The sequence below is a fragment of the Bubalus bubalis genome, chromosome 3 (assembly GCF_019923935.1).
Source record: "Bubalus bubalis isolate 160015118507 breed Murrah chromosome 3, NDDB_SH_1, whole genome shotgun sequence".
Classification (NCBI taxonomy): domain Eukaryota; kingdom Metazoa; phylum Chordata; class Mammalia; order Artiodactyla; family Bovidae; genus Bubalus; species Bubalus bubalis.
Genome location: NC_059159.1, coordinates 102,600,104 through 102,624,452, shown reverse-complemented (window position 1 = coordinate 102,624,452; position 24,349 = coordinate 102,600,104). Strand labels below are relative to the sequence as shown.

The 24,349-nt window shown below is 41.2% G+C and overlaps 1 protein-coding gene across 2 annotated transcripts in view; it reads right to left on the bottom strand.

The window, feature by feature from the left end:
* GLIS3 (GLIS family zinc finger 3) overlaps positions 1–24,349 on the bottom strand; it is a 683,233-nt gene that overhangs the window by 607,376 nt on the left and 51,508 nt on the right. For both annotated transcript variants that reach the window (XM_006068184.4, XM_006068187.4), the window contains one exon: positions 11,463–11,548. The gene's annotated coding sequence lies outside the window, so the exon portion shown is untranslated. The remainder of the gene's footprint in view (positions 1–11,462; positions 11,549–24,349) is intronic.

The following is a 24,349-nucleotide window of genomic DNA, read 5'->3' as shown; positions in this document are numbered from 1 at the left end:
ATATTACATGCTGCAATGAGCACAAACCTGGATAAATACATTTTCCAGCAAAGGGGAAAAGAAACATTTCAGGCGGAGGAGACCCTATACAAGTATAGATGCCTGAAAGATCATGGTGGGTTTGAAGAACTGTAAGACATTCCAAATTATGGAGAATAAAATTTTGCAGGAGAGAAGCAGCAGATGAGGCCGAAATATGCAATAATTCATACTATGCATTGAGTGCAACACTTCATAATACACATGCATGCATGCTCAGTGGTGTCCTACTCTTTGCGACCCCATGGACTATAGTCCACCAGGCTCCTCTGTCCATGCGGTTTCTCCAGGCAAGAATACTGGAGCAGGTTGCCATTTTCTCCTCCAGGGAATCTTCCCAACCCAGGGATTGAAACTATGTCTCCACGTCTCCTGCATTGCAGGCAGATTCTTTATTACTGAGCCACCAGGAAAGCCCCCATAATTTGTGTAGGATGCAGTAATTCATATTATATGCAGTAAACAGCATAAGTAAATTTTGTGAAGGTTCAAATCCCTGACAGAGTTTGTGTATATTAAGTAAAAGTCTGAAACTGCTAGGAGCCTGTGACCCTTTTGAGAGGGTGGGGCAGCAGTCAAATGAGACAGGGAAATCACCTTACTCTCCCTCAGGCTGGTTGTGGCCCTTCCCTACCCAGCAATCCATCGTGGGACAGAACAGGTGCCACCAGATGTAGCATGCCTACCTCTCCTACTTTCTTACCTTCCCTGAACTCTGCTGGGAGAAGATTTCAACCATTCTTTTCCTGAAAGATTCATGTACAACCCAAAGAAGTAGAGAGTTAAGGGCAGATACAGAAATTGTGGCATTTAAAAAAAAAAAAGGCAAAGATTCTATTTAATTCTCAGGAGTAAGTCATCCATGTTTGAGAACTGTTAGAATCCCCACAAAGGCTTCTTACCTTCCTAACCTTCCTCTGTTTCCTTATATTCTAGTCATCTCCTCTTCTATTTGGGCCCCACTCTTCCGTATCTCCTCTTCCCCTTTCTACCACTCCCTACAATTCCTGCCAGGATGTAGAGTCCAGCTGTTGAGTGCCAGCCAGCTGTTGAGCCTGGAATATTCTGCAACCTCTGGTTTCAGCTAGATGCCAATGAAGGATTTCTTTGATACCCTTCTGTAAAATCCTTCTATAGGGTGCATTCTCCTGTGAAGGGACATTCACTGAGGGTGCCTCACCTCTCACAGATCTGCCTCCAGATTGCCTTTTGATGTTCCCTAAAAGCAAACCGAAGGAAGAAAGTTCTTCCTTCCAGTTAATGTGGAAAGCCTTTAATGAAAATCAGGCCTGGACAGAGGTCTAGTGTTACTAATTCAAAAGAAGCAGGGTTAAAGCTACATCAACAAGAGAACACACTGCTTATATAGACTAGACAAGGTAATCTCTGGAAGGAAGAACTTTCTTCCTTCGGTTTGCTTTTCAAAAGTCACTTTTCATTAAAGGCTTTCCACATTAACTGAAACATCACTCTACCTGGGTCACCTGAGACAATAGGACTGTACTCAGAGTTTGTTTCTTATTGTTAGGTTTGTTCCTGATAAAAGTCTAGGAGGGGTGTGTGTGTTGAGTAGGGCAGAGTACGATGGGGTATTCACGGTTTCCAGTAGTTATGTAAATGTTTATTTGAAATTTGAAAAATTATTGCATTTTCTCCTTCTCCAGGACAGAAAAATCAGAAAGAAGATTGCCCTGTCAAGAGATCCAGTAAAGCACTTAGCCTCAGGAAACACACATTCCAATACCTGGAGGCTATCATTATTCTTACAAAAGGTGCATGGCCTTAGGCCCTCTAGGTAACTTGCCTCCTCCATGTCTTAGCTGGGGTTTGTCATCCCTCTTAGGAAAGGGGCATTGAAACCAGTTATCTCTCAGTGCAGCCCAGAACCTAAGATTCTAACGGGAGGACACAGTTTGTTTTGTTTTGGTTGTTTAATCCGGTCCTGGACTTTAATGTTTTCTTTTACTACCTAGATCACCCCATCCCAGATGCAACATTCTTTCAAAGGATTGAAGCTAAAGCAGGAAGGACACACTGTTTATACGCTTTTGCTTCTAGATGAATTAATCATTTATTTCTGTTGTCTTCATCAGAGGAATCACCTCAAAGCAGCCCCACTCTCTGAGTCAATTCTACTGGGGCTCATAGTGACAAGTGGAAACAAGAATACAGATAAGTCTCTGGCTAGAGTGAAATAACTTCTTCAGGTCACTGAGAGGCAGGAGACAGATGGGCCTCAGGTTAGATATTTACAACTGGCCTCCAGGTTTATATTTTTCGGGGCAAGAAAAAGATGGGTTTCAGACCAGATACTTAAAACTAGCCTCCTGTTTGCATTTCCTGAAACATAGGGTAGGTGGGTTCTAGGTTAGATATTTAGAACCAGCACCCTGTTTGCTCTTCGAAATGTAAATAACAACTGAAACAGCCTAAATAGCCAGGCTTTGTCTCCTGCGGATACCTTAAGATAATAGTCATGGCAGGAACAGAGAGGGGCTGAACCTTGAGATCAGAAGGTCATGTATTTCCCATCCTTGGGACAAGGGAGACATTTCACATGTACAGAAAGGCTGCTTGGGGGTCAAAAGGAAGGGGCACCACCCCATAAGAGGTGATACCCCTATGTGATCCCATAGCCCCTGGGCTGAATCCATCTCGGAAAAAGATGCACATGCATGTTGGGGAGGGTCCTAGGGTGGGTTAGGTGTGGGAAAAGAAACCAGATATTTGACTAGAGGTAAACAAAGACCTGGAAGAAATCCTCTCTATATAAATGATTTAACTGCCTCTTTACTCCTACTCAACAGGAGGGAAGCTCACAAGCTTTTCTCCCAGTATGCATCTCTACCTTGCTTCTATCCTAACCAAACAAACTGTTTCTCTGTGAGCTCTATCACTTGTTCTCCGCTGTCTCTAATAATAAACTCTGTACCTGCATTTACAGTTTCTGCCTCCAGGAGAAATGCATTTTTTAATGGGGACAAAGATCCAGGGAAAAAGAGCTTCTAGTCTCCATCCCTTACTGGTCTGGTGGCTAGGATTCCTGGCTTTCATCCAGACTACCCAGATTCAATTCTTGGGCAGGGAATTAACATCTCGCTTCCTGTCACTGCTCACTGCTTCCTCTCCAAGATTAACTGTTCTTCCTGGCTCACTGCTTCTGTTTTAGTCCCTAAACAGTGGAGCTTAATCTGTTTTTGTTTGTTTTTTAAGTGAAGGAATTTTCCTTAATCCAACAATCCCCCTTTGGGGGATTTGACAGAAATAAAATAATGGTGTGTGTACACTATCTTTAGGATCAAATTTTAAAAATACATTTTTCTTTCTTTCTCATTATTTAGCTGGTGACTATGGGCACATATTTATCCTCTTAGATTAGAAAGGAAAGTTAATGTAGAATATGATTTTTGTTTTATTGTGAGGATAGCATGGGGTGATCAGGGGAGTAATAAAGCATCTCATGATGACATTACTGACCCAGCGGGTTAGTTATTGCTCCTTGTCTAAGTTGGCCATTCATAACAGACTAATATGTACAAGAACTGGCATCAGGAAATATCGGATATTATGTAAGTCTTTGTTTCCTTTGGACAAGGAAGAAATTTCTTTGGTTAATAATTCAGAACCTCAGGAAAATGGTTTCAAAACCACCCTGTCATATTGCCAGCTCCCAGCACGTTCATGTTCCGAGCACATGCAAGTCAGGCGGGCAGAGATTTATTGAGCAACTATTATGTGTCAGGCCGGGTGCTAGTAAAATATGGGGCAATGAAAATAAACAAGACATGGCTCAACTCTCAAGGTACTCAGTCCACTTAGGTGGAGATAAGGAGAAACATAAATGAGGAGGATAATGTTGGTGATGATGAATTTTGGTGTGATGCACTTTTATGAAGAAAAGAGCATCATTGGTCACTAGACCTGCAGAAATAAAGGTGTGGGAATAAACGGATGAGCCTGTGAACATTTGGTATTATCAGGGTAGGAAGTCCAAGATGAGGAGAGATGCAACTGGGAAAACTGGTTCTGCTGATCACAGAAGACCTTACATGGTTTCATGGAACTTGGATGGCTTTCCCCCGCCCCCGCCCCTGTAGTTCCAATACTTTGGCCACCTGATGCAAAGAGCCGACTCATTAGAAAAGACCCTGATTCTGGGAAAGATTGAAGGCAGAAGGAGAAGGGGATAACAGAGGATGAGATGGTTGGATGGCATCACTGACTCAGTAGACATGAGTCTGAGCAAGTTCAGGGAGATGGTGAAGGGCAGGGAAGCCTGGTGTGCTGCAGTCCATGGGGTCACAAAGAGTTGGACACGACTGAGCAACTGAACAACAACAAGGCAATGAGAAGCCATGAAAAGGCTTTCTAAAGGAGAGTGATACATTCAGATTTGCATTTAAGTTAGATGACTTCAGTCTCAGATAGGCATATATGCAAAGGCAGACAGTCCAGGTAGATGACAGAGGAATAGTCTCTCTGAGAGATGGTGGGCCCTCCATGTGGGCAGTGATACAGACATGGAAAGGAAGGATAACTTTGAGAGAGATTTAGACTAAAATAGATTAGATTAAGTAATTGATTAGATAGGAGAATGAATGAGAACATAAGATGACTCCTATGTCTGAGTGGCTGAAGATAAATAATAGAAGACAACAAGTACATTAGAAGAAGGAAAATAAGTTTAGTTTTAGAAAAGTCTAAAATGACTATAACGTATATAAATAGAAGTGCCTTGTAAGCAGTTGACTATATAAATCTGGGACTCGAGAGAGAAGTCAGGGCAGGAGCTATCAACTTGGAAATCATGGAATGTACTTGTCTGGCTGGATCTAGGAGTCATATTCCTTACGGGCCAGGCACTGCGCGTAACACTGGGTATACAGTAGATGCACAAAATAATTCTTGGTTCTTGTCCTCATAGAGTTAACTATTTAGTGGTGGAAACAGACATCAAAAAAGTGAAGCTACTACAAAGTAGTATAAGAGAGGGACTTGATTTTCAACAGGGGGTCATGGAAGTCCTCAGGAAATAACATATGGGGTAAAGTCATGACCCAAGGGAAAAGTAATAGACCAAGAAAACCCAGGTAACACCGAAATGTAGAGATTGGGAAGGGAGAACTGAAAAGGAGAAAAAGGCAGAAATATAGGTGAAAAAAATGTTGTCATGGAAGACAAGGAAGGAGAAAATTTCAAGAGAGAATATTCCAACAATGTTAAATTTAGCACAGAGGACAAGCAACATAGGGCTAAAATGACCCCTTGATTACAAGTATGGAGGTCTTAATGATACTGACAAGCAAATCATTGTAGAATTTAGAAGCCAGCTTTTAGTGAGTTGAGGAATGAATGAGTAGTAAAAAAACTGTTAAGGGGAGGACAGCACAGTAGTTAGAGTGGAGCCTAAATCAAATAAGTGGTTGATTATAAGATCAGAGAAATTATAACAGTGGGTTGACATCATAAGAAAGAAGAATCAGGATCTGAGAGTAAATGGAAAGGCTGAGATCAAAAGAACAAGCAGAAGGAAGCTTCAATTTGGAGGAAAGCACTCTATCCTTTTGGCTTCCCTGGTGGTAGAGCCAGTAATGAATCTGCATTGTAGGAGACCACCTGCAATGCCAAGAGACATGGGTTTAATCCCTGGTTTGGGAAGATCCCCTGGACAATGAAATGGCAACCTGTGCCATTATTCTTGTCTGGAAAATTCCATGGACAGAGGAGCCTGGTGGGCTACAGTCCATGGGGTCACAAGAGTCAGACACAACTTAGCAACTAAACCACCACCACCACTCTATCCTTTTAGATTGGCAGAGAGAGGTGAAAGTGCATATGGATGTGGGTATGTTTATAGAAGGGGACCTAGAATGTTGAATAGTTCATTTCCAAAGGACTCAATATTGTAGTTTATGAAGGAGTCAGCTTTTCTGCTGAGAATGAGGGACCTGAGAAGAGTATAAGTCAGCAGTCATTCCTGAGGGGAAAGGGAAAGAAGATGACAGGGGACAAGAAAAAGAATTGAGCTGCTGGGCTAACCCTGACTTTGTAGTGGAGCCAACCCATCTGAAGATGTGATTTTTCTCCAACCTATCACTTGACAATCTGGATACAGAAGGAAAGTCACATTGCTGATTTCAAGATTGTGTTTTGCCTGGTGGCTGTGGCAAAACAGCCAGGCTGCAGAAGAATTAAGAGACTGAATGGAATTGTAGCTTAGGTCATCAACCATGTGGGCCAAGTCAAGGAAGGAAACAAGTGAGGCTAGAGAGGGGATGATTGGGATAAGAGGCTGAGATTAAGAAGCTGGGGACACTAGGAGTCTGAAGAACAAGAGTTTTAAGAAAGGAAATGCATGATATTGGGAAGGATTTGGAATTTGGTCTGAGAGTAGTTACAAAGGATTTCTGATGTGGAATGGTTCCAAGCCAAAGATGGACGTAACTCCAGTAAAGTGGGGTTTACTGGAGTTGGGGCTAAAAAACTGAGGCTCAGGTGTTGGATAGTTCATCTACAGGGTCATTTGAACACATGGAATATCAGCAGGTAACAGGAAGGAGACAAAAGGAGCCAAAGGGTCAGTGAACCAGTTAAAAGGGGCTGGGAGGCTGGTATTTTTCAGTGATCAGAAGGCATAGAAGAGGTACAATCTAGTGGCAGGACCCTTAAAAGAGCAGAGATTTTTACTGATTGATGTAGGAGGAGTTTGAAGCAGGCTTCTAGGGCTGCCATAACAAAGTACCACAGACTGGGTAGCTTAAAACAACAGAAATTTATTCTTATACAGTTCTACAGGCTAGAAGTCCACAAGTCAGGTGTCAGTGGGGTTGATTCCTTCTAGAGGCTCTGAAAGAGAATGTCTTTTATACTGCTCTCCTAGTTTCTGGTTGCCACTGGTAATCCTTGGTACTTCTTGGCTGACAGATGCATCACTCCAGTCTCTGCCTCCATCATCTGTGGTATTCTCTCCCTTTGTGTCTTCACATCATCTTCTTCTAAGGACATCAGACCAATTGGATTCAGGGCCCTTCCCACCTCAGTATGACCCCATCTACTCTTAACTAATGCAACAGCCCAGCTGCCAACTAAGGTGGCATTCTGAGGTACTGGGGGTTGGGACTTGAACATATCTTTTAGAGTGACACAATTCAACACTTGGACAATTGGAAAAGGCCATTCCTATCACAAGAAGAACATGATCAGAGGATAAACAGAACAATGCACATCTTTGTGTGTCTGCTGTGGGGGTGGTGTTTAGCAGGCAGTAGCATCTCAGGTTGGAGCCAACTTTCACTTAAAAAAATGAGAAAGAAGGAAATCAGAGGGGGTTCCACTGAGCATTGCAGAGAAGTGTGGGGCCCAGGCAAGCACCAAGAAGGAAGAGAATAAGGACAACAAAAGAGATGACTGGTCAGGGGCTTTATTGATGGGGTAATGACTGAGGAGGCCAGAGATATGCCTAGGGATTGGCTGTCCTGTGGCCCCAGAAGTAACTCCAGAGCTCATGTGTGCACATGGCTGTGTGGAGACAGGCTTTTGCACTGAAGGAGGAAGAGTGTATTAAAGTCAGCTTAGAGATCCCAGAGGAACTTGCTTTAGAAAGGTCTGGGTGATAACTAGCATGCATAATTATAAAAATATACCTCTAATGGAGAGGAGAGTATAGCTGCCAAAATCCCAGGTTTGGCATTGGACAACCCAGGATGAGACCAGGCCTCTGTCACTTAACAATCACTTTACTTCTCTGGGCCTCAGTTTCCACCTCTGTAAAATGGGGCCGTCCTATCTCCTAAATCCATTATGGGAATTACCTGTGCTAATGTCTGTATGGCATCTAGAGCATGGTTTCCCATGAAGTAAATGTTCAATAAATGGCAGCCACTTATTATAAGATAACTTTTTATTTTGTAGTAATTGTACAAGGAATTCTTGTATACCTTTTAAATAAATTCACCAAATTCTGCTTACATTTTCCATTTTTTCCCTGTTATTCCTGCATGACCCTCTGTATAGACACATTTCTACTTATATCTTTTTCTATTTCTATTTATATCTCTATCTGTAATTTTCCTTCCCTAAATCTTTTGAGAGTAAATTTGGAGACACTGTGCCCCTTTAGTAAATAATCCAGTGTGTATTTCATAAGTACAAGAGTGTCCTCTTATAACCACACTGTGATTATCAAAACCAGGAAATTTAACCTGATACAATACTATTATCAACAATGTATATTCTTTTTAAGACTTTTATTTCTTTAGTGTAGTTTTAGGTTTACAACAAAATTGAGAGGAAGGTACAAAGATTTCCTATATATCCCCTGCCCCTACACATGCATGAACTTCCCCATTATCAACATCACTTCCAGAACAGTACATCATTTTTACTAAGAATAAATCTATATTGACACATCGTAATAACCCAAAGCCTATATTACTTTAGGGTTCATACTGTACATTCTGTGGGTTTGGGAAATGTACAATGACATATATCCATCATTATAATATCACACAGAATATTTTCACTGCCTTAAAAATCCTCTGTGTTCTGCCTATTCATCTTTCCTTCCCTCCACTCCTGGAAACCACTGATCTTTTTATTCTCTCCATGGTTTTACCTTTTCCAGAATGTCACATAGTTGGAATCATATGGTATATAGCCTTTCTAGATTATCTTCTCTCAGTTGGTAATATGCACTTAAAGTTCCTCCATGTTCTTTCATGACTTGATACCTCATTAATTTTTAGCACTGAAAAATATTCCATTCCAACTACTGAAGGACATCTTGGTTTCTTCCAAGTTTTGGCAATTACGAATAAAGCAGCTATAAACATGAAATTAAAAGACACTTACTACTTGGAAGGAAAGTTATAACCAACCTAGATAGCATATTTAAAAGCAGAGACATTACTTTGCCAACAAAGGTCCGTCTAGTCAAGGCTATGGTTTTTCCTGTGGTCATGTATGGATGTGAGAGTTGGACTGTGAAGAAGGCTGAGCGCCCAAGAATTGATGCTTTTGGTGTTGGAGAAGACTGAACTGAACTGAAACATCATTTTGCAGGTTCTTGTGTAGACATACATTTTTAGCTCTTTTAGGTAAAGATAAAGGAGCATAACTACTGGATTGTATGGTAAGAGCATGTTTAGTTTTATAAGAAACCACCAATCTGCTTTACACAGTGGCTACACCATCTTGTATTCTCAACAGTGTAGGAGAGTTCCTGTTGTTCCACATACTCCCCAGCACTGATGTTGTCAGTGTTCTGGATTTTGGCCATTCTAATAGGTGTGTGGTAATATCTCGTTCCTTGGAGAAGGACATGGCAACCCACTCCAGTATTCTTGCCTGGAGAATTCCATTGACAAAGGAGCCTGGCAGATTACAGTCCACAGGGTCTCACATGACTGAAGCAACTTAGCATCCATGCACCATCTCATTGTTCTCTTAATTTACATTTCCCTGATGATATAGAATATGGAGTACCTTCCATATTAATTTTTCATCAATTTTCTGAAAACAGTTTCATAACTCTTTGATTTTTCCCAGTCTAGGATCTAATTCTGTATCACACATTGCATTAGTTTTCATGTTTCTTTATTCTTCTTTAATATTAGTTCTCATTTATGTTGTTTGGCCTTAATATTTATGAAAAGCACAAGCTAGTTATTTTGTAGAATGTCTTATGGGTTGAATTTACCTGATGTTCCCTCATGATTAGATTCAGATTATTCATTTTTGTCAGGAAAACCAAAGAAGTAATCTTGCGTTCTTCTTGATACATCATTATCTCGAGGCACATGATGTTGTTTTTAGAGATCAACCTGATCACTTAATTAATGGGAAACAGTCTTTTTATTTTATCATTCTTGTTGCTGTTAAAAATATAAGAGGGGCTCTGTTTCAATATGATTCTCTTTTTACTGCCAAATAAAGCATTATCTTTCCTGTGACCTTCATGGGTCAGTACACCTGAATTTGGACTTTTCATCTGACTCACAGAGTAACCAAAACTGGAACAGAAAATGGTACTTTTGGGTGAACCAGAAGGAATTAGAACTTGGACTTGCTGAACCTGGTTCCATTTAAGGCCCAATTCCAGGATAATTACTCTGCATTAAAAAAGAAATCCCTTCCATACTCTGCACTTATTTTTGACTGAATTTATTTCTAAGTTTATTGTGATTGCCTTGGTCTCCTCCCCCTAATAATTCAGGATTCTTCTTAGGGATTACATAAAGCACAGAACGGTTTGAGAGAGGTTTGGAACATTCATATCTTTCTTTTAGGAGAGCTCAGTTCAATCGTTGCTGTTGTTGTTTCAGAGCCCCTATATCAAGGACTAACGGAGTGATCTGGGGTTGTTCAGAGACATTAGTCTCCCAAGGCACATGGGGTTAGGCTTTGGATTTGTTCTTCAAATACTGGAGAATTCGTTATGGTCATTGCTCTTGAACAACAAGCAAAGGAAATCTGTATCCTTCAAGCTTTAGTTTAATGGTACTATGTACCACTGAATGGGTGGAAGGAAGAAGACTTACCTTTAATTCAGATGAAATATATGTGAGAAAAGATCCATATCCATTAAAAAGGTCAGCTCTGCATCTCATGCCAAAGTTTTTCAGAAAAGGTAGCCCACTGCATTCATTTGATTTTCCTGATTTTGTATATCTGACTCTACATTTGTTTTTACAGAGCACAGACTAATGCAAGCACACTATTCATTCCTTACGCCACTAATAAGCAAAGATTATAACTCATATAGCTCTCTGTGTATTACAGCAATAGCAAAACACTGCCAAATATAGCCGTGTCTAACTATTACGAACACCTTTAAGCTTGGGGGCCATCACCACAATAACTAGCACCATAATTAGCTGTTTAATCAGACTGGCTTGGGAAAACACACTAAATACTATTATTGCGCTGAATATCCAGTAGATGACTAATTGCCAACTTAAAAATTCAGAACCATGACTCTGTAGAATGTCTATAACAGTGTAAAATTCTTTACAATTATTCGTTAAGAATAAGATAGGCATCTATTACATGTCTCCAACCTACTAAATGTTAATGTTGAAGGTTTTATGCAGACCATGTTCATAAATTTACAAATTGTGTCCATGAATTTAAATCCTAATAACTCAGTTTATTAAACTCCAATCACATCTTCTCCCTTAAAAGGCAGTGTTTTACAAGTAGACTATAAATGTGTTCATTGACTAATAATTACTTATATGACTTCCAAAATAAGGTGCCTTGCAGATGTAGCTTGATTATTTTGTTGAGGTGCTGAGATGATTCCCTATTTCCCCAAACTCACTGACTATTTTGGTGTGAACATATGCCTGTTACAGAGATTTCAATCTGCTTTTCTTCTTACGCCTCAGGCTCAAAAGGCAGCTTGAGGAAAGTATGCTACTCACCCAGCTTTGATGCTCTATCCAGAGGGAAAGGATCCCCACACCATGGGTCACCTGGGTACTGGTGACACCTCTCCTTCTGAAAGGGGCTGAAAGTAAAAGAAAGTGTTGGTCACTCAGTCGTGTCTGACTGTTTGTGACCCCATGGACTGCCCACCAGGTTCCTCTGTCCATGGGATTTCTTAGACAAGTACACTGGAGTAGGTTGCCATTCCCTTCTCCAGGCAATCTTCCTGACCCAGGGAGCGAAGCCAGGTCTCCTACATTGCAGGCAGATTCCACTCCAAACTGGTCCTTTGAGAAGTTTACATGGGTACTTTACCAGGGGTTGCTACAACTTCCAAGCAGGCTCTTGCCGCCAGTCTGGCTAAGTTCTGGATCAGGTGATGGTCTTCCTATCTAAATTTCCTTACAATTTCAAGTTGGTGAAATAGGATTATCTTTCCTATTGAGAAAAGCATTTGACTCTAGAGGCAGTTAAATTAGTAGCAGGTCATCTGCAATAAATAAATATATTTATTCATTCTGCAAACACAGGATCTGTGAGGACATGAAATTTAAAAATATCAAGTCTTGCCCGTGTGAGCTTCATCCCCACAGATTGTACCTTCATCTCTGCAGAAAATGAAGGTGCTTTGTGAGTTAGGGGTGAGGTTTTTGATCATTTAAAACCTTATGGAAGGAAATTTTACAGTTCCTAAGGTATCTATTTCAGTTATTCATACTCCTCATAGCTAGGGAATTTTTATTTATTCTAACTCAGGATTTCTCAACATCTGCACTATTGACATTTAGGACTAGATAATTCCTTGTGTGGGGGCTGTCCTATGCATTGTAGGATGTGAGTAGTCCCCAAGGCCTCTACTCACTAGATGCCAGTAGCACACCCCTAGTTTAGACAATCAAAACTGTCTCAGACATTGCCAAATATTCCCTGGGGGACAGAGCTGCTGATCTAACTTGAATTTGTTCTTTTACAATCTGACATCGAGTTTTTGTTACTGTTTTTATTTACTGTAGAGATAGAGATTAATTTGCCTTTATTTTCTATTGAATAATATCAAGGGAAGTCAGGCAGAGGAACCAGAGATCAAATTGCCAACATCCGCTAGATCATCGAAAAAGCAAGGGAGTTCCAGAAAAACATCTATTTCTGCTTTATTGACTACACCAAAGCCTTTGACTGTGTGAATCACAATAAACTGTGGAAAATTCTGAAAGAGATGGGAATACCGGACCACCTGACCTGGCTCCTGAGAAATCTGTATGCAGATCAGGAAGCAACACTTGGAACTGGACATGGAACAACAGACTGGTTCCCAATACGAAAAGGAGTACATCAAGGCTGTATATTGTCACCCTGCTTATTTAACTTATATGCAGAGTACATCATGAGAAATGCTGGGCTGGAGGAAGCACAAGCTGGAATCAAGATTGCCAGGAGAAATATCAATAACCTCAGATATGCAGATGACACCACCCTTATGGCAGAAAGTGAAGAGGAACTACAAAGCCTCTTGATGAAGGTAGAAGAGGAGAGTGAAAAAGTTGGCTTAAAGCTCAACATTCAGAAAACAAAGATCATGCCATCTGGTCCCATCACTTCATGGGAAATAGATGGGGAAACAGTGGAAACAGTGTCAGACTTTGACTGTAGCCATGAAATTAAAAGACGCTTACTCCTGGGAAGGAAAGTTATGACCAACCTAGATAACATATTCAAAAGCAGAGACATTACTTTGCCAACAAAGGTCAGTCTAGTCAAGGCTACGATTTTTCCTGTGGTCATGTATGGATGTGAGAGTTGGACTGTGAAGAAGGCTGAGTGCCAAAGAATTGATGCTTTTGAACTGTGGTGTTGGAGAAGACTCTTGAGAGTCCCTTGGACTGCAAGGAGATCCAACCAGTCCATTCTGAAGGAGATCAGCCCTGGGATTTGGAAGGAATGATGCTAAAGCTGAAACTCTAGTACTTTGGCCACCTCATGCGAAGAGTTGACTCATTGGAAAAGATTCTGATGCTGGGAGGGGTTGGGAGCAGGAGGAGAAGGGGACGACAGAGGATGAGATGGCTGGATGGCATCAACAACTCAATGGACATGGATTTGAGTGGACTCCAGGAACTGGTGATGGACAGGGAGGCCTGGTGTGCTAAGGTTCATGGGGTCGCAAAGAGTTGGACACGACTGAGCAACTGAACTGAACTGAACTGAACTGAAGCAGATGCAAAAGTCTTGTCCTCTGACTAGATCTCATATTGTTAAAGAGTATTACAGTGTAACATTGGCATGATTCTTTTAATTTTTATTGACAAGATTCCTAGTTTCCTTGTACCCCCATTTTTTTCATTATGTTCATAGGCAAGAGTGTCATAGATTGCTAGCTGGCTTTCTTTTGAAGTCAGTGATTCTTAACTATATTTATATGTCCATTCAATATGCAATTTGCTGAAAGCTAGGTAGCCTCTCCCTAGAAAGATATGTATATACATACAATTTTTGCACATAATTTTAGGAAATTCAAAACTACCACCTCTTTAAGCCCTTTCCTGCATCCCAGGTTAAGATTCTATGTTTTCAAACTAGTGCTGATTCCTTGAGTTATGATTTTGTGAGGTTATGAAATAAAGGAGGCCTGAATATGGATATTCATAATAATATATTCATAATAATAAATTCAAAAGAGTCGGACATGACTGAGCAACTGAACTGAACTGAACTGAATATGGATAATAAAGTTTGATCAGCATGATGGCTTTGCTCTTTCTAGGTAAACACTGCAGACACTGTTAACCTTTTCCCAAGCATCCTATTTTCATCTCCATTGTTATTGTGGGCCTCTATGTTGTTGCTAACCCATTATTGCTCTTTGCTTTAATTACTGATTTTGACAGCAGCAGAGCCCATATTACTCAACAATAGAAGATGGGATGTGTGCCACCCTTTCCCCTGCCTACCCACCATCCAGTAGCTGCTGCAGAACCAAACAGAGCTCTTTAAAGCTAGTGTGACCCTGCTATGAGCTCATCCACCCCTTCAAATGTACTCCCCCTGCAAAGAAAGAAAGAAACCATAGGCACAGCAGCATTGATGAGAAGTCCAAAGGATTCTTTGGAAGGGAAGAACAAAAATTAGTATATTGTCAAGCAAAGAACTTCTAAATAACTATACAGACACTTCTCTAATGTGGGTCTCTCTCTAGTTCTCCCATTCAATCTCTATCCCCTCTAGCACTCCTGTCCTCCTGTGCAGAGTAATTACTCTTTGCCCTCAAACCCAGATGCCACACTCATCCTGGTGCACAGATAAAAAAAGGTTGAAGTTCATGGGACGCCCCCCCCCCCCAACTTTCTGAGAAGGCAGTTTAGGATCATCAATAATTATTTCAACACGTCCTTTGGTGAGTCACTTTCCCTCACCCCAAACTCAGTAATTTATCAGAGTATTTTTTTTTATAAGCACATACAGTATTCTTCCCCAAAGGAATTCTCATATTACTTAGTGAGGCTAATAGTTTTGCCATATCATTACACCAGTAAGAGATAGTATAAACGGGATATTTTCTATATCCTTGCTACTGAAAGTGTGCTCCCGGGATCAGCAGCATTAGTATTACCTGGGAATTTGTTAGAAATTCAAAATCTCAGCCTCCACCCTGTTTTACTGAATCATTATCTGCATTTTAACAATAGTCCCAAGTGATCCATGCACATACTAAGGCCCTCCCCTCCCCCACCACCATCTTCATGTCCTTACCACCTAACCTGGAGTTCCCCTGGGGTCCTGGAGTAAACTGCCTCCTTCGTCCTCTACTCTGTGCCGAGACTGAAGAGTTGGTTCCATGTAAGGGATAAGCCAGCAGATTTCCCTTAGTTAAAAGTGGCTCCTCAGCCACCCATCTCCCACCCAACCCTATACCCAGTACCTGAGATTATCTTTGATTACATTCTGTTCTCTCCATCACAAATCTTATGCTTTGGGGAGGGGGGAGGGTGCAGAATCTGAAAATTTTATAATAATTCCCATTTACAGATGAGGAAACAAAGGCTCAGGAAGATCAAGCAACCTGTCCAAGTTCTCGTAGATGATCAGGAGACAAAGGCACGATCAAGCCCCAGTCTGTCCTTTCATCTGTATCATGCTGACATTCTTTTAATAACCACAATACCAGGTGTAATTAGTTACTGGACATTCACTGTGTGTACATTGTCAACTACAAATTGGCACTTGTCAAGAGCATTTGACAGGCAAATTTGGCCTTGGAATATGGAATGAAGCAGGGCAAAGACTAACAGAGTTTTGCCAAGAAAATGCACTGGTCATAGCAAACACCCTCTTCCAACAACACAAGAGAAGACTCTACACATGGACATCACCAGATGGTCAACACCAAAATCAGACTGATTATATTATTTGTAGCCAAAGATGGAGAAGCTCTATACAGTCAACAAAAACAAGACCAGGAGCTGACTGTGGCTCAGATCATGAACTCCTTATTGCCAAATTCAGACTGAAATTGAAGAAAGTAGGGAAAACCACTAGACCATTCAGGTATGACCTAAATCAAATCCCTTATGATTATACAGTTGAAGTGAGAAACAGATTTAAGGGACTAGATCTGATAGATAGAGTGCCTGATGAACTATGGATGGAGGTTCATGACATTGTATAGGAGACAGGGATCAAGACCATCCCCGTGGAAAAGAAATGCAAAAAAGCAAAATGGCTGTCTGAGGAGGCCTTACAAATAGCTGTGAAAAGAAGAGAAGCAAAAAGCAAAGGAGAAAAGGAAAGATATAAACATCTGAATGCAGAGTTCCAAAGAATAGCAACAAGAGATAAGAAAGCCTTCCTCAGCAATCAATGCAAAGAAATAGAGGAAAACAACAGAATGGGAAAGACTAGAGATCTCTTCAAGAAAATTAGAGATACCAAGGGAACATTTCATGCAAAGATGGGCACAATAAAGGACAGAAATCGTATGGACCTAACAGAAGTAGAAGATATTAAGAAGAGGTGGCAAAAATACACAGAAGAACTGTACAAAAAAGATCTTCACGACCAAGATAATCATGATGGTGTGATCACTCACCTTGAGACAGACATCCTGGAATGTGAAGTCAAGTGGGCCTTAGAAAGCATCACTACGAACCAAGCTAGTGGAGGTGATAGAATTCCAGTTGAGCTATTTCAAATCCTGAAAGATGATGCTGGGAAAGTGCTGCACTCAATATGCTAGCAAATTTGGAAAACTCAGCAGTGGCCACAGGACTGGAAAAGGTCAGTTTTCATTTCAATCCCAAAGAAAGGCAATGCCAAAGAATGCTCAAACTACCGCACAATCGCACTCATCTCACACGCTAGTAAAGTAATGCTCAAAATTCTCCAAGCCAGGCTTCAGCAGTATGTGAACCGTGAACTTCCTGATGTTCAAGCTGGTTTTAGAAAAGGCAGAGGAACCAGAGATCAAATTGCCAACATCCGCTGGATCATGGAAAAAGCAAGAGAGTTCCAGAAAAGCATCTATTTCTGCTTTATTGACTATGCCAAAGCCTTTGACTGTGTGGATCACAACAAACTGTGGAAAATTCTTCAAGAGGTGGTCAGACCACCTGACCTGCCTCCTGAGAAATCTGTATGCAGGTCAAGAAGCAACAGTTAGAACTGGACATGGAACAACAGACTGGTTCCAAATTGGGAAAGGAATATGTCAAGGCTGTATATTGTCACCCTGCTTTTTTAACTTATATGCAAAGTACATCATAAGAAATGCTGGGCTGGATGAAGCACAAGCTGGAATCAAGATTGTAGGAAGAAATATCAATAACCTCAGATATTCAGATGACACCACCCTTATGGCAGAAAGCAAAGAAGAACTAAAGAGCCTCTTGATGAAAGTGAAAGAGGAGAATAAAAAGCTGGCTTAAAACTCGACATTCAGAAAACTAAGATCATGGCATCTGGTCCCATCACTTCACGGCAAATAGATGGGGAAATAATGGAAACAGTGACAGACTTTATTTTCTTGGTCTCCAAAAACACTGCAGATGGTGACTGTAGCCGTGAAATTAAAAGACGCTTGCTTCTTGGAAGAAAAGCTATGACCAACCTAGACAGTATATTAAAAAGCAGAGACATGACTTTGCCAACAAAAGTCTGTCTAGTCAAAGCTATGGTTTTTCCAGTAGTCTTGTATAGATGTGAGAGTTGGACTATAAAGAAAGCTGAGCACCGAAGAATTGATGCTTTTGAACTGTGGTGTTGGAGAAGACTCTTGAGAGTCCCTTGGACTGCAAGGAAATCCAACCAGTCCATCCTAAAGGAAATCAGTCCTGAATATTCATTGGAAGAACTGATGCTGAAGCTGAAACTCCAATCCTTTGGCCACCTGATGAGAAGAGCTGACTCATTTGAAAAGACCCTGATGCTGGGAAAGATTGAGGGCAGGGGGAAAAATGGACGAAAGAGGATGAGATGGTTGGATGGCATCACCGACTCAATGTGAACGAGGAAACAGACAGAGCTGAACTCCATCTTAGGCCAGGCTGTGAACATTAGGCTGCATGCATGGTCACACTCCCAAGGGACTCTGAATTTTGTGCCCAGTGTCTATAGTAGTGGCATACCAATGGAAAACCAGACCCCTGGATAAAAGAGCCTCAGGACTTGTGCTTGGACTCTCCATTGCCTAAAAGAATATGCTAATTATCTCTGTAACATAACAAAGTGGTAAATTCCATTATGTTTATCAGGATATGACCACAGGCCTATTGATAAATATCCACTGTTTATCTAGTCTTGTGACACATGAATCATGGGTTAACTTTGATCATATCTCTCTTTTACCTTGTCCAGACTAGTTTCAAGGAATTTGGGGAGGTGGGTTTGAGCAAGTACACTTAGGGCATATAAGGTTTTCACAAAAACTGGTCAGGGTCCTTGGCTAAGAGGAGACTCTGCCTTGGGCCCGCCGGTATAATAAACTGCACTCCACTATCTGCACTGTCCTTCTGAGAGGGTTTGTTTCCCAGAACGTGTGGCTACAACAAATGGACATGAGTTTGAGTAAACTCCGGGAGTTGGTGATGGACAGCAAGGCCTAGTGTTCTACAGTCCATGGGGTCGCAAAGAGTCAGACATGACTGAGCGACTGACCTGAACCGAACTGAAAACAGAAAAAGAACATCACCATATTGTCCTCCATTTTTGCCTTAGGCAGGGGTATAGATATTAGTACCATATATTTGAGTATGTTATAAAAAATATTCCTACAAATAATCTCCTAATTAACATGTGAATGCCACTTTATTTGCTAGTATACTTATGGCCAGATTTGCCCTTGTTATAGTTACAGGAAGTCTTGTTAGTCATTTATTAAAGGTGAACATGCTTACTTGTGCAACTGGATCATTTCAGAGTATACACATTGAGAATTACTGTCACAGCATGATGTCATAAACAAAAACCATTACGGGAAACATGTAACATTCTAGTCATTTCAACAAAATTATGCTTCTCACTGCAAACAGTCCCTTGGTTACTGAATTATTAAACAAACTAAAATAAGAGAGGAACAAATAATAAGCCACAAACTACAGATGTGAAAAAAGGAACTGGTCATAAAACATAAAGATTGTCAAAGAAAAATAATATTGGCCATAGGAAAAGCAAACCTGGAATCTTAGATAAGAGCAATGTATTGGCTAGTTCTGACTTCAGATATGACTACTAAAACCTTCTCCATCCCCAAATGCCTATAAATAATTCTCAGTATCTTTTTTGACAGTACATGTGAAAAGGGGGTAATTTATTGAAAATCCCATGTATTTTAAATCTTAAGGATTAGGTTATAAATAAATTAAATGTTTATTTTTTCATGTACTAAGAGGAAGCTAGAACAACAGAGAACCAGTTGCTTTTTCTCCCTAGTAGAGAGACAGGGAGAAAAGGCAATCTTATTTTTTTTTATTTACAGCTATAGGCCAAAATGTAAAAGTTAATTATGAAAATGATACTAGGATTTCAAATTTGTATAAGAAATTTATGCATATATTGAAACTATGGTTGAAAAACATTCATAAGGGTTTTCCACATGATTCACATGAATCAGGTACCATTTTGTTTGAATTAGTTGTATGTTTGCTTTGGTCCACGAAAGTCATTCTAATTCTTGTGTATCCTCCTTCGCCTTGCATCAAAAGATGCTATAGAAATATTGGCATTAAACTCACTGTTTTCCCAACAGGGGATGTTGTCAAGGACTAACTGTCCTCTGCTGCGTATCACTTTTATAGGTACTCCCTAGGGATTTTTGCTCATGTTTAAATGCCAGCAAAACTCCTTCTGAGAAAATGCAGTATTTATATCTTATAGATAAGATAAATCTTTAGCTAATCAAGTTTATTTTTCTTTTAGTTTTGACCACAAGGAAGGTAACTGCAAACTTTGGGACCCAGCTTTAGTTATTATGCTTAGAAAGCATCATTACGGACAAAGCTAGTGGAGGTGATGGAATTCCAGTTGAGCGATTCCAAATCCTGAAAGATGATGCTTCTAAAGTGCTGCACTCAATACGCCAGTAAATTTGGAAAACTCAGCAGTGGTCACAGGACTGGAAAAGCTCAGATTTCATTCCAATCCCAAAGAAAGGCAATGTCAAAGAATGCTCAAACTACTGCACAACTGCACTCATCTCACACGCTAGTAAAGTAAAGCTCAAAATTCTCCAAGTGAGGCTTCAACCATACATGAACCATGAACTTCAAGATGTTTAAGCTGGGTTTATAAAAGGCAGAGGAACCAGAGCTCAAACTGCCAACATCTGTTGGATCACAGAAAAAGCAAGAGAGTTCCAGAAAAACACCTATTTCTTCTTTATTGACTATGCCAAAGCCTTTGACTGTGTGGATCATAACAAACTGTGGAAAATTCTTCAAGAGATGGGATTACCAGACCATCTGACCTGCCTCCTGAGAAATATCTATGCAGGTCAAAAAGCAACAGTTAGAACTGCACATGAAACAACAGAATGGTTCCAAATTGGGAAAGGAGTACGTCAAGGCTGTATATTGTCACCCTGTTTATTTAACTTAAATGCAGGGTACATCATGCAAAATGCCAGGCTGGATGAAGCACAAGCTGGAATCAAGACTGCCGGGAGAAATATCAATAACCTCAGATATGCAGAGGGCATCCCTGGTGGCTCAGAGGTTAAAGCGTCTGCCTGCAATGCAGGAGACTCGGGTTTGATCCCTGGGTTGGGAAGATCCCCTGGAGAAGGAAATGGCAACCCACTCCAGTATTCTTGCCTAGAGAATCCCATGGATGGATTACCCTGTAGGCTGCAGTCCATGGGGTTGCTAGAGTCGGACACGACTGAGCGACGTCACTTTCACTTTTCACTTTTACGCATTGGAGAAGGACATGGCAACCCACTCCAGTGTTCTTGCCTGGAGAATCCCAGGGACGGGGGAGCCTGGTGAGCTGCCGTCTATGGGGTCGCACAGAGTCGGACACGACTGACGTGACTTAGCAGCAAAGCTTCTTGATGAGAGTGAAAGAGGAGAATGAAAAAGTTGGCTTAAAATTCAACATTCAGAAAACTAAGATCATGGCATCCGGTCCCATCTTCATGGCAAATTGATGGAGAAACAGTGGAAATAGTAAAAGACTTTATTTTCTTGGTCTCCAATATCACTGCAGATGGTGACTGCAGCCATGAAATTAAAAGACGCTTGCTTCTTGGAAGAAAAACTATGACCAACCTAGACAGCATATTAAAAAGCAGAGACATTACTTTGCCAACAAAGGTCTGTCTAGTCAAAGCTATGGTTTTTCCAGTAGTCATGTATGGATGTGAGAGGTGGACTGTGAAGAAAGCTGAGCATCGAAGAATTGATGCTTTTGAACTGTGGTGTTGAAGAAGACTCCTGAGAGTCGCTTGGCCTGCAAGGAGATCCAACTAGTCCATCCTAAAGGAAATCAGTCCTGAATATTCATTGGAAGGACTGATGCTGAAGCTGAAACTCCAATCCTTTGGCCACCTGATGAGAAGAGCTGACTCATTTGAAAAGACCCTGATGCTGGGAAAGACTGAAGTCAAGAGAACGGGATGACAGAGGATGAGATAATTGGATAGCATCACCGACTCAATGGACATGAGTTTGAGTAGGCTCTGGGAGTTGGTGATGGACCGGGAAGCCTGGCGTTCTGCAGTCTATGGGGTAGTAAAGAGTCATACACGACTGAGAGACTGTACTGAACTTTAGTTATTAAATGGAACAAAATTCTCACACACTCTTGTGTTTTTTTTCTCAAATTATGTAGGAACCTAAATAAAGTTATAACTCCCTTATATTTATAGCCCTCAGGCAATTTTAAGAACCCAACCAAATAGACAAAATTTAATGCAAATAAAACAACAAAACTAATACAGTTCATTCTAATGGCATTAGTAAGCATGATGGACAAAGTTGTAATGACAAAATTGATCACCACGTACAGGATTCTCTTGAACCCTATGCCTGTTTTTATGGTGTTCAGTTCAGTTCAGTTCAGTTGCTCAGTCATGTCCGACTCTTTGCGACCCGATGAACTGCAGCATGCCAGGCCTCCCTGTCCATCAACAACTCCCGGAGTTCACTCAGACTCATGTCCATCGAGCCAGTGATGCCATCCAGCCATCTCATCCTCTGTCGTCCCCTTCTTCTTCTGCCCCCAATCTCTCCCAGCATCAGAGTTTTTTCCAATGAGTCAACTCTTCGCATGAGGTGGCCAAAGTACTGGAGTTTCAGCCTTAGCATCATTCCTTCCAAAGAAATCCCAGGGCTGATCTCCTTCAGAATGGACTGGTTGGATCTCCTTGCAGTCCAAGGGACTCTCAAGAGTCTTCTCCAACACCACAGTTCAAAAGCATCAATTCTTTGGCGCTCAGCCTTCTTGACAGTCCAACTCTCACATCCATACATGACCCCTGGAAAAACCATAGCCTTGACTAGCCGGAGCTTTGTTGGCAAAGTAATGTCTCTGCTTTTGAACATGCTATCTAGGTTGGACATAACTTTCCTTCCAAGGAGTAAGCATCTTTTAATTTCATGGCTGCAGTCACCATCTGCAGTGATTTTGGAGCCCAGAAAAATAAAGTCTGACACTGCTTCCACTGTTTCCCCATCTATTTCCCATTAAGTGATGGGACCAGATGCCATGATCTTCGTTTTCTGAATGTTGAGCTTTAAGCCAACTTTTTCACTCTCCTCTTTCACTTTCATCAAGAGGCTTTTTAGTTCCTCTTCACTTTCTGCCATAAGGGTGGTGTCATCTGCATATCTGAGGTTATTGATATTTCTCCCAGAAATCTTGATTCCAGCTTGTATTTCTTCCAGTCCAGCGTTTCTCATGATGTACTCTGCATATAAGTTAAAAAAGCAGGGTGACAATATACAGCCTTGACGTACTCTTTTCCTATTTGGAACCAGTCTGTTGTTCCATGTACAGTTCTAACTGTTGCTTCCTGACCTGCATACAGATTTCTCAAGAGGCAGGTCAGGTGGTCTGGTATTCCCATCTCTTTCAGAATTTCCCACAGTTTATTGTGATCCACACAGTCAAAGGCTTTGGCATAGTCAATAAAGCAGAAATAGATGCTTTTCTGGAACTCTCTTGCTTTTTCCATGCTCCAGCAGATGTTGGCAATTTGATCTCTGGTTCCTCTGCCTTTTCTAAAACCAGCTTGAACATCTGGAAGTTCATGGTTCACATATTGCTGAAGCCTGGCTTGGAGAATTTTGAGCATTACTTTACTAGTGTGTGAGATGAGTGCAATTGTGTGGTAATTTGAGCATTCTTTGGCATTGCCTTTCTTTGGGATCGGAATGAAAACCGGCCTTTTCCAGTCCTGTGGCCACTGCTGAGTTTTCCAAATTTGCTGGCATATTGAGTGCAGCACTTTCCCAGCATCATCTTTCAGGATTTGAAATAGCTCAACTGGAATTCCATCACCTCCAATAGCTTTGTCTGTAGTGATGCTTTCTAAGGCCCACTTGACTTCACATTCCAGGATGTCTGGCTCTAGGTCAGTGATCACACCATCGTGCTTGTCTGGGACATGAAGATCTTTTTTGGTGTTTGGTGTATGGTGTGATAACTCAATTCTTTCATTCCTTCTTTTCATTTAACTTACTGTGAAACTTTCATCCATATAGTGTGTTGCAGTGACATTTAGGTTTTGTTGGGTGCAAACATATCCTTTAGATTTTAGGCCCCATCTCTTGTTTTTCTCATTGACTGTAAAGACAAACACAATCCCAAGGATGAAAATACCATGGCAATATTGTCGACTAAAAAAAGATATGTAACTTGAGAGTTGTGAGTTAAGTTTTATTTGAGGCAAAATGAGGACTTCAGCCCTGGAGGCTACATCTCAGATAGCTGCTCCAAAGAGGCAGTGGGGGAAAATCAATATATGAGGTTTTGCTGAAGGGGGCGGAGAAGGCAATGGCAACCCACTCCAGTACTCTTGCCTGGCAAATCCCATGGATGGAGGAGCCTGGTAGGCTGCAGTCCATGGGGTCGCTAGGAGTTAGACACGACCGAGCGACTTCACTTCCCCTTTTCACTTTCATACACTGGAGAAGGAAATGGCAACCCACTCCAGTGTTCTTGCCTGGAGAATTCCAGGGACAGGGAAACTGGTGGGCTGCCGTCTATGGGGTCACATAGAGTCGGACACGACTGAAGTGACACAGCAGGAGCAGGAGCAGCAGCAGTAGCTGAAGGGGGAGTTCAATACCATGAATCATTCAATTTACAAAAGGTTTTTTTTTTAGTCATGAGGATCTGATGTCACCATGAAGGGATTTAGTGCTTCTCTAGATATGAGGAGATGCAAGATCAT